Here is an 11,941-nt window from a genome sequence, read left to right on the forward strand (position 1 = left end):
GGAGGTGCTGTACACAGCAGATCAGCAAACACAGGAGCACTTCAACAGGCTCGTCATTTCTTGTCCAGTGGTGAACCAAACATTGCATAAAACAAAAATGGGGTTTTTTTCTGGAAAATCAAATATTAATAATTTCTGGATAGACGTGGTGTTGCATGGGTTACATTTTGAGAAATTCTTTTCTGGATGTGTTTTCTTGACCTATTTGAGCTTTGCTGCCTTTTAAAAATTTTAGCTTCATTGAAAAGGCAGGCCGTGTTAAACACTATATTGTACTTTACTGAATTGGAAGGACAGTCATAGAAGTCAGAATCTTAGAGCTGAAAGAGCTTTAATCTATCTTCATGTTCTAATTTCACAGATGAAAAATCTGAGGCATAGAGAAGTTAAATGACCAAGCCCACAACACACAGCTTGTGTGTATTCAGACTGGGACTGAAAAAAACCATCTCTCCAGAGACACCTGGATGTGGGTTTTTTTCTTCATTGGACGTAGCTTTTTAGCTTCAGTTAGGACTTTTTTTTCATTATTGAGATTATTTTTTAAAACAGATCGGCCTTGAAAATTTATTAGTTTTGCTTACTTGAAATATGTTATCATATAACATGGAAAATGTATACACAAATGCTGCAGAGATTTTAACGGTGCCACAGCCATTAGGTGTTTTAATCCTCTCTGGAAAAAAGTTGATTTGTTTAAGAAAAGCCCAGTGTTGTGTTAAGCATAGACTTGAAACAATAAAACATCACCTCCTAGGTACTGGGAATGAGAGTGGGAGGGGTAGGGAGTGGCCGGTCCTGTGGGCAGCTCAAACACATTTTTGTTCTAGCCTCTCACATGTTAACACAATAATTTATCAGAGAAGTCCTTCTTCAGCGGGACTCACTAATGATAGAGTGATGTGTTGAGACTTGAAGGTTCTAGGCACTGCTCAAAGAAATAATGAACACAGTCAATCTGCAGTGCAAGTGAAAAGTTAATCACTGAGAAGTGGAACTGGTTGCCACTTTTGTTTGTTGGTTGGGTTTTTTTCTCTTTCATCATTGTTTAAATTGTTTTTTTTTTTAATTGGGGAATAGTTGATATACAATATTATATAATTTTCAGATGTACAACACAGTGATTCACAAGTTTTAAAAGTTTCACTCCAAGAGGTTGTAGTCCCCCCCAACCCCCGCTTGTTACCCCTGTGGCATTATCTCTGCTGTGACCTTGGGACGGATGGTTGGGGTGGGCAAGTACAAGCTCCTGGTGCTCGGAGCAGTCAGGAAGCATCGCGTGAGATGTGTGTGCAGCAGGGCCCTACAGACTCAGGAAGGGACCTCGTTCTGTACCTTGGGCAAGGCTTCCCAGGGCCTGGGAGGTCTCTTCCTAGTGGTTGAAGCTATTTATTGATGAGAACAGCACACACTGACTCTCAGGACTTGATTATTTATTTGTACTATGTGTACTTAGGTGTTGTAAAGAGACATGCTGTTTACTCCCCGTGTGGCTTTGTTAGAAGTGGGTTAAAAATTTGGAAGGAAGAAGTCTTTGGTCCCCTTGGGAAGGCATAGGTTGGTCATTTCTCTACAGAGAGCAGCACCTGGTGAGTAAATTAAAAACATCTGAAGCTAATGAAACTCTGATGGGCTTCCACTGTGGCTCAGTGGTGAAGAACCCGCCGGCCGATGCAGGAGGTGCGGGTTCGATCTCTGGCTCAGGAAGATCCCCTGGAGAAGGACATGGCAACCCACTGCGGTATTATTGCCTGAAGAATCCCATGGACAGAGGAGCCTGGTGGGCTACAGTCCATGGGGTCACAGGAGAATTGGACATGATTGAACGACTGGGCACGCAAACACACGGATGTATTAGGGGAACACTAGCCTAGGCCTTGAGGCCAAGGTCCTAACAGAAAGTGAGGTGCAGATGAAAACAGATCAGTTCTGTGCTCATTCCTTTCCTAACTGAAAAACCTAGAGCAAAGGATGGAATGTTTGGGAGCCTCAGGTTTCTTCACCTGTAAAATGGGGATAATAATTCCTGCCTCGCTGGTGCCTTCTGAGGATGCAATCTGCTGACATCTGTGAATCCCTGTGCAGTACCTATACTCTCAGTGGTGGACCTCTATAAATATAGGGTTTTTTCCACTCTATAGCTCACTGCCTTGGTTCATCCACTGTGAAAAGAATATGCTTCACTAGATGATCATTGAGCACTATTTTGGCTCTTTAAAAAAAAACCGATGAATTATCCTCTTGATAACAACCAAAAAAAAAAAAAAATTGGCGATTAAGCCCAGTGGGAGTTTGGTCTCTTTTACGAGAGATTTGGGGAGTGAGGGGCAACTGTAGGGAAAAATAATTATAGAAAACAAAGAATAAGAATTTTAAGCTAATAAGGGCCTACTGTGTAGCAGAGCACATTCTAAACAATACTCTGTACTGGCCTATATGGGAAAAGAATCTAAAAAAGAGTGGGGATATGTATGTGTATAACAGATTCACTCTGCTGTATACCTGAAACTAACATGACATTGTAATCAACTATACCCCAACAAAAATAAACCAAAAATAATTTTAAAAAAGGAAAATAAATTAGGCTAGCTTTCCACAGATTACCACCACCATCTCCCCTCCCCAAAAATTTAAGTGCAAAGAAGCGGCTAATAAAAGCTCTAAAATACTTTTAGTTCAGAGAAAGAATGGAAAAAAGTGTTGTTAGAGAGATGAATAAACAACTGTATTCTAAATAGCATCTCACGAATTGTTTTGAGATGGATTTGAAGGTAATTGAAGGCTTGAGAAGAGTCTTCAAGGAGTCCAAGGGTGAAAAAGTTCATAGATATTTAAAGAAGTGGAGTCTGTAACAATTTGATGGATGGTAATGATGGATTTACTTCTTCTTAGAATTATTTTGTCCTTAACACTTAATAATACAGTCTTCCTTTGGTGTCGATGGGGGATTGGTTCCAGGGTTCCTCAAAGGTACCAAAATCTGAGGATGCTCAAGTCCTATCAATCTGCTGTTGGTTGAACGCAAGGATGCAGAACCCATGGATAGGGAGGCCTGACTATACTGTCACTAATAGTATGTTAAGGAATTTTCCTGATTTGTAATCTAAAACAAAATTATCTGATGTATATGCTGCAATGGAAATCTACTTAAAATGAAATGCATCAATAGGAATGCTAGTTTCACGAACTCCCATTCCTCACCTCGCTGAGGCATTTCCGCTTTAAAATGGTGATGTTGGCGCTCTATAAGCCCAGGGCAGTGTCCTCCAAGAGTAAATAAGCCATACCAGAATTTCCCTAAAACTCTTATTGATGGAAGTATCATATCCACATAGCAAGGATGTTTAAGAGATGAGCTGGCAAAGTATTACACTAAAAGCATCCCTAGTTTTTTTTTTTTTTTTCCTCTCTTAGCTTTTAGAATCAAAACCATCTTTTTCTTGAAAATGAGAAGGGGAGCGAACTCTGGGTTCACCTAAACCTAAGGGCTTTTATGACAGCTGGACTTCTGAGCAGTATAGATTTGCAAGTAAATTTCTTTCCTTCAAATGTTCCTCTCCACAAGAGAAGGCAAACCCATTACTTCTTTAGAGTTTCTTAATGATTATTCGCTTTTGTTCTTACTTCAGATTTCCCTAGTAAAGATTTAAATATTTAATTTTGTGTACTCCTGGAATTAACTGCTTTCAGATATAGTATATTGACTCAGAATATAAATACGTCAAGTGCTGACTTTGTTAGATGGGAAAAAAAAAAAAAACCCTTCAATGTTTTCAGGGAGAAATCAGTGCAAAATGCTGTATGCTGCTGCTGCTGCTGCTGAGTCGCTTCAGTCGTGTCCGACTCTGTGCGACCCCATAGACGGCAGTCCACCAGGCTCCCCCGTCCCTGGGATTCTCCAGGCAAGAACACTGGAGTGGGTTGCCATTTCCTTCTCCAATGCCGGAAAGTGAAAAGTGAAAGTGAAGTCGCTCAGTCGTGCCCGACTCTTAGCGACCCCATGGACTGCAGCCTACCAGGCTCCTCTGTCCCTGGGATTTTCCAGGCAAGAGTACTGGAGTGGGGTGCCATTGCCTTGTCCCAAAATGCGGTATAAAGTTTCCTAAATAGAGTACAGTAGAGTGAACATAATTTAACTTTCTTCTTGGAGATTTATTGTCATTTCTCTGAAGTGATTACACTGATATAGTAGAGTCTTGCATGAGGCCCCAGAAGCTCATAATTCTTTTTGATGCCATGGCCTCTGCCTTATCCACTTTTCTTGGTTGTCATGTCTTAAAGCTCCTTTCATTTACCTGTATCTGATCTGTTGTAAACTTAAGGGAAACCAGATAAGCAAGCTTATAAAATTACTGGGCTGGATTGTATACCCTGATTCTAACCCCTGACTCTCTCCAGCTATTCAGTTTGGCCCAAGGCAGTGCTGGCCACGTTCTCGGTGGTGGAGGCTGAGAGATTCAGGAAGGACGGTTTCCAGCTAAATTGGGCCATTCATATATAAAGTAAGGGCTGTCTGTGTGCATGACATTTAAAAATTTTAGTAACAGCCCGAAATGGGCATTGGATAAAATAATAAAAATAAATACGATCACTTCCCTGCTTAAGCCATTTACGATTCAAGACAAAGCTGCTAGTAAGACATCTTACAGGACTTCATTGCTTTTACTGCAAGGTATACGTAAAGGCCTGTTAAGGTATAGACCAGGAGCTTCAGAAGGGATGTCACTGCCAGCAGGTCCCAGAGTGCTGGATTTGTTCCACATGCCTGGCTGGGCATGGGGTACGTATGTAAATACCTGGGAGACTGGTGACTTACAGAAACTCAGGGCATTTGTCTTCAGCCTCTGTGATCCCGGGCAGCAGAAGAGATCTGAATAGTATGGGTTTGCTAACGCTGCTTCTAGTCAGCTCCTTTTAGCTGAGGGAGGAGGAGCTGAGGATTTTTATGCACACACCAAAATACTTACTTGGCTCATAAGACAGGTAAGAAGACAGAGGGATAATTTATACCTCGTGGAGTTTTTCTGAAGTGTATTTTCCCCGTCAGTAGAAATAGTAGTTTATAAATGGATCCTTTTCAGAAAGATGATAAGTCATACCTTAGGAACTCAGAATACATTTCTCACAGAAACAGTGTATGTGATAGTGGGGTCCCAGGAAAGTCCACAGAGTACCCTGATGACCACAGGACCCTGGCTACCACAGTCTTTATGGAGATTGGAGCCCAGGAGCCCCTTGTTTAGTTGCTAAGTTGTGTCCGACTCTTTGCAACCCCATGAACTGTAGCCCGCCAGGCTCCTCTGTCCGTGGAATTTCCCAGGCAAGAATACTGGAGTGGGTTGCCATTTCCTTCTCCAGGGGATCTTCCTGACCCAGGGATCGAACCCACGTCTTCTGCATTGGCAGGTGGATTCTTTACCACTGAGCCACCAGGGAAGCCCCTTAGCTGGTGGTATATGACTCTGAAGAATGGTCCTCATGCTTTGTAGGAGAACAGTGAAAAATATGAGTAGAAGCAGGTCATTATTTAACTGATAAAATAAGTGAAACTGGCAGAGAGCCTGATGGGAAGTGAACTCACTTTTACTGAAGCGGGTCCAGAGGGCCCAACTAAGAACAGGAAGGAAGTTAAAGGTAAGGAGAGTTAGACTCCACTTGGGGAAGAATGTTCTAACATCAGGACTGCCTAAAAATAGAACAAGCTGATTGAAGAGGTAATGAGACCTCTGTCACTGGAGATGTTCAAGCAGAAGTGGGAGGACCTCCTTAATTCTCCAAAATTCTCCAGAGGTAAGCGTCTGTTGAACAGAGGGTTATAATGGATGACTATTCCTTTTTCTCCCAACACTGAGTTACAGGACTTAAGGCACATTTGTGTCCCAGTTTTTAATTGGAAAAAATAACATAACAGCATTGTAGTAATTTTGACAAAGGCAAATAGCCATACCCCTAATATGGTCTAACTTTTTGCTTTGTGTATTATGTTCCTCATTAGCATACACATAATTTCTGTGAAACAGTGGACAAAAATGAGCAAAATGTTATTTTCCTACTCTTGAGGAGTGTTATATTCAGTATGACTCATCTGTTTTTACACTTCTAAGTACCGAGAATAATAATAAGAATAATGGTGTATTTTTATGTTATTCCTGTTCAAATGTTTAAATTCCTTATTAGCAAAGCCAAGATTATAATATATTTGAAACATGTTGGAATCTTACATAGTTTAAATTTTTTGTTGTTTCAAGATTTTGACTTTACTATTTCTGTGGTCCTTGAGGATTGCTCAGGACAAAGTTTTTTTGACTTGTATAATTACCACACTGGATTCCCAGTATTTCTTATCCCAGGATGGGCTATATCTTAGAGTAAACTCTGATAAAGTGCATTTGGGGGTGGGATGGTGAGCAGAAGCTTCCAGTGACCAGAGAACCTGTGATTACTCTCTAGGTCATGAATTTTCAAAGATCTTGAATATAATTAAATACATTTCTTAATAAACTAGGCTGAACATAATTTACTCTTTCCCCGAAGGTACTTCAGAGTCTTGGAGTGTTCTGGGGTCATGGTGAACATCAATTACCTTCTCACGGTGGGTGTGCAGAAGGAGATAGTTAATAGAGTTCTGTTTGACCGAGTCCTGAATGACCAGACATTTGTTCTATTATTATAAGTAGTCCAGTGTGAAGACTGGAACCAATGCTCCATGTTAAATTCTCAGGCTGGAGAGAATGTAATAAAGACGAGCTGAAAGTTGCTAATAATTCACATGGCCGTGATAGTTCAGAGCACTTTTTTGAATCCTTTAATGCACTGTCACATACATTGTCTATTAATTGTTACTTATAACAATCCTGGGGAGAAATACAAGGCAGCTGGCATCTCATTTTTACAGATGAAGCTCAGCAAGTTTAAGTGACTTGGGAAAGGTCACACAGTTTTTAGATAATATGTGTGTGTGTGTGGCTGAGGCCAGTTGACTCCAAATTCAGTGTTCTTTTTAGCATCCCCAAGGATACTAAACCTTGGCACAAGGTAACAGTCTTAAATCCTGACTGTGTTCTCTGGGCTGTACATGTATTACCTCACTTAGTCCTTACAACCGCCTGATGAGCTGGTAGGTAGCAGGTCTTTTGGTATTGTTATGATTCCATGTTGAGATGAGCACGCAGAGGCACAGAGGGGTCAGGGTATATAGCTAGCACGTGGTAGAGCTGAAATGTAAACCCAGGATCTTGGGCTCCAAAGCCTGCTGCTGCTGCTGCTGCTGCTGCTGCTGCTGCTGCTGCTGCTGCTAAGTCGCTTCAGTCGTGGCCGACTCTGTGCGACCCCATAGACGGCAGTCCACCAGGCTCCGCCGCCCATGGGATTCTCCAGGCAAGAACACTGGAGTGGGTTGCCATTTCCTTCTCCAGTGCAGGTAAGTGAAAAGTGAAAGTGAAGTCGCTCAGTCGTGTCCGACTCTTAGCGACCCCATGGACTGCAGCCTACCAGGCTCCTGTGCCCATGGGATTTTCCAGGCAAGAGTCTGGAGTGGGGTGCCATCACCTTCTCCACTCTAAAGCCTAGGTCTCATCATTATGCTGCCCGACTGCTCAGTGTACAGATACACAACCATTGAATAGATCAAGAGCTATGCATCTAGAAGTATCTTCCTATCTTTAAAGACCTATCTGCCACCTTATTTAGCTTGTGAGCCTGTTTCTTCATCTGTAAAGCAAAAAGGTAGAATAGCCACTTGAGATATGTATAAAGCACCTAATATGGTACTTATTGCATGTTGTCATTCAGTTGCTCACTTGACCCCATGGACTGCAGCACACCAGGCTCCCCTGCCCTTCACTACCTCCCAGAGTTTGCTCAGATTCATGTCTATTGAATTGGTGATGCTTATTCCATAGCCTTTATTTTTCAAAGTGGTTGCTGATTTTGTTACCTTTATTATTAGGCATTTATAATGACTAAAATCATACTACTTTATTTAAAAGAAAAAGTTATTTGTATTTACATCCCATTATGCAAATGCGAATATATTCAGTTCAGTTCAGTTGCTCAGTCGTGTCCGACTCTTTGCGACCCCCATGAATTGCACGTAGCACGCCAGGCCTCCCTGTCCATCACCAACTCCCGGAGTTCACTCAGACTCACGTCTAGCGAGTCAGTGATGCCATCCAGCCATCTCATCCTCGCTCGTCCCCTTCTCCTCCTGCCCCCAATCCCTCCCAGCATCAGAGTCTTTTCCATTGAGTCAACTCTTCTCATGAGGTGGCCAAAGTACTGGAGCTTCAGCTTCAGCATCATTCCCTCTGAAGAAATCCCAGGGCTGATCTCCTTCAGAATGGACTGGTTGGATCTCCTTGCAGTCCAAGGGACTCTCAAGAGTCTTCTCCAACACCACAGTTCAAAAGCATCAATTCTTTGGCGCTCAGCTTTCTTCACAGTCCAACTCTCATATCCATACATGACTACTGGAAAAACCATAGCCTTGACTAGACGGACCTTAGTTGGCAAAGTAATGTCTCTGCTTTTCAATATACTATCTAGGTTGGTCATAACTTTCCTTCTAAGGAATAAGCGTCTTTTAATTTCATGGCTGCAGTTACAATCTGCAGTGTTTCTGGAGACACTGTTTCCACAGTTTCCCTATCTATTTCCCATGAAGTGATGGGACCAGATGCCATGATCTTCGTTTTCTGAATGTTGAGCTTTAAGCCAACTTTTTCACTCTCCACTTTCACTTTCATCAAGAGGCTTTTTAGCTCCTCTTCACTTTCTGCCTTAAGGGTGGTGTCATCTGCATATCTGAGGTTATTGATATTTCTCCCGGCAATCTTGATTCCAGCTTGTGCTTCTTCCAGCCCAGCGTTTCTCATGATGTACTCTGCATAGAAGTTAAATAAGCAGGGTGACAATATACAGCCTTGACGTACTCCTTTTCCTGTTTGCAACCAGTCTATTGTTCCATGTCCAGTTCTAACTGTTGCTTCCTGACCTGCATGCAGGTTTCTCAAGAGGCAGGTCAGGTGTTCTGGTATTCCCATCTCTTGAAGAATTTTCCACAGTTTATTGTGATCCCCACAGTCAAAGGCTTTGGCATAGTCAATGAAGGAGAAATAGATGTTTTTCTGGAACTCTCTTGCTTTTTCCATGATCCAGCGGATGTTGGCAATTTGATCTCTAGTTCCTCTGCCTTTTCTAAAACCAGCTTGAACATCTGGAAGTTCACGGTCCACGTATTGCTAAAGCCTGGCTTGGAGAATTTTGAGCATTACTTTACTAGCATGTGAGATGAGTGCAGTTGTGCGGTAGTTTGAGCATTCTTTGGCATTGCCTTTCTTTGGAATTGGAATGACAACTGACCTTTTCCAGTCCTGTGGCCACTGCTGAGTTTTCCAAATTTGCTGGCATATTGAATGCAGCACTTTCACAGCATCATCTTTCAGGATTTGAAATAGCTCAACTGGAATTCCATCACCTCCATGAGCTTTGATCATAGTGATGCTTTCTAAGGCCCACTTGACTTCACATTCCAGGATGTCTGGCTCTAGGTGAGTGATCACACCATCGTGATTATCTTGGTCGTGAAGATCTTTTTTGTATAGCTCTTCTGTGTATTCTTGCCACGTCTTCTTAATATCTTCTGCTTCTGTTAAGTCCATACCATTTCTGTCCTTTATCAAGCCCATCTTTGCATGAAATGTTCCCTTGGTGTCTTTAATTCTCTTGAAGAGATCTTTAGTCTTTCCCATTCTGATGTTTTCCTCTATTTCTTTGCATTGATCACTGAGGAAGGCTTTCTTATCTCTCCTTGCTATTCTTTGGAACTCTGCATTCAGATGCTTATATCTTTCCTTTTCTCCTTTGCTTTTCGCTTCTCTTCTTTTCACAGCTATTTGTAAGGCCTCCCCAGACAGCCATTTTGCTTTTTTGCATTTCTTTTCCATGGGGATGGTCTTGATCCCTGTCTCCTGTACAATGTCACGAACCTCATTCCATAGTTCATCAGGCACTCTATCTATCAGATCTAGTCCCTTAAATCTATTTCTCACTTCTACTGTATAATCATAAGGGATTTGATGTAGGTCATACCTGAATGGTCTAGTGGTTTTCCCTACTTTCTTCAATTTGAGTCTGAATTTGGTAATAAGGAGTTCATGATCTGAGCCACAGTCAGCTCCTGGTCTTGTTTTTGTTGACTATATAGAGCTTCTCCATCTTTGGCTGCAAAGAATATAATCAATCTGATCTCGGTGTTGATCATCTGGTGATGTCTATGTGTAGAGTCTTCTCTTGTGTTGTTGGAAGAGGATGCTTGCTATGACCAGTGCCTTAATTGGATCTAATTGTCTTTCCTGAGTTTTTAAAATTGGCGAATCTTATAATTAATTTGTTCATATTATACCTACGTATACCTAGATAGCATATTAAAAAGCAGAGACATTACTTTGCCAACAAAGGTCCGACTAGTCAAGGCTACGGTTTTTCCAGTGGTCATGTATGGATGTGAGAGTTGGACTGTGAAGAAAGTGCCGAGGAATTGATGCTTTTGAACTGTGGTGTTGGAGAAGACTCTTGAGGGTCCCTTGGACTGCAAAGAGATCCAACCATACCATCCTAAAGGAGATCAGTCCTGGGTGTTCACTGGAAGGACTGATGCTGAAGCTGAAACTCCAATACTTTGGCCACCTCATGTGAAGAGTTGACTCATTGGAAAAGACCCTGATGCTGGGAAGGATTGAGGGCAGGAGGAGAAGGAGACGACAGAGGATGAGATGGCTGGATGGCATCACCAACTTGATGGACATGAATTTGGGTAAACTCCAGGAGTTGGTGATGGACAGGGAGGCCTGGCGTGCTGCGATAAGAGTCAGACACGATGAAGTGACTGAACTGAACTGAACTGATACTTAATTTATAAGTTTATTTCATTAGAGAGCCAGCAAGTTATACGAGGACCCAAAGTAATTGTTCAAATTATTTGTCAGATAGTTTATTTGGGGCTGAGATAGAGCTGCTAAAGTGTAGGTTCGTATTTAAAAGCACAGAAAGAAATGTTGATTTCAGTGGTTGCACACAGGTCAATTATATGAACTATACAGTGGTCATCGGAATATACACAATGATCACCTTTATTCTGTCTGACACCCCGTGCCTAGAGCTTCCATTTCTATCCTGTTCCAACTACATTTGCTTTTTCTTTTATTATTTGTTCAGGTTATTTTCCCAGTAACTGTTTATTTGCCCCCCTTTAATTAATGTGTTTTCTTGATGTTGTGCTTGGGGCTGTTAGCCCTTTATAACATGAGAACTGTGTTGGCTTAACTAATGGTACCTACTTCATAAATGGAAGTGATGGTAACTGTTTAATAGGTGCTTCACATTTTTAACTTTCTACAAATATAAAAAAACCCTGTCTTTTCACATTTGTTTACATTTTAAATCAGTATCTTTTTCATTTTTCCTTAGAGGAAATGATAATACTGCATATGCATTTCCTAACTGCATATTTCTTCTTCTTTCCTCTTAGGAGGTTTTATTCATCCTTTTAGTAAAGTTTACAGAGTATGTGCTCTGGGCTTCATATTCCCCAGGTCCAGGGAGTATCATAGTGAACTAGACAGACCAGGTCCCTACCCTCAGGAGCTTTGCTATGAGACTTAGTGATGACTGTGGTGAAAGGAACATGTCAAGATTTGGGACCTGCTTCGAAAGGAATGTTTCTGTGACACGTTCCATGAGATTCTGGCCAGAAGTTGTCCTCATCACTGCAGAGTACATGAGGCTTGTATCACAAATTTCATCATGCGCTTAAAGGCAGGGAAAAGCACAAGTGGTGTTTGCAAGCACTGAAAGCATAAGTTGTCTTTCGGCTCTTTTCTTATTGTCTCTCTTATCTCACGCCTTTCCTTTGTCGCATTCTCAGTTTTCATAGCTTAGTCAT

The 11,941-nt window shown here is 41.7% G+C and overlaps 1 protein-coding gene across 16 annotated transcripts in view; it reads left to right on the forward strand.

The window, feature by feature from the left end:
* ATXN1 (ataxin 1) overlaps positions 1–11,941 on the forward strand; it is a 430,615-nt gene that overhangs the window by 73,288 nt on the left and 345,386 nt on the right. The gene's annotated exons all lie outside the window — the stretch shown is intronic.

Source organism: Ovis aries, chromosome 20, assembly GCF_016772045.2.
Source record: "Ovis aries strain OAR_USU_Benz2616 breed Rambouillet chromosome 20, ARS-UI_Ramb_v3.0, whole genome shotgun sequence".
Lineage (NCBI taxonomy): Eukaryota > Metazoa > Chordata > Mammalia > Artiodactyla > Bovidae > Ovis > Ovis aries.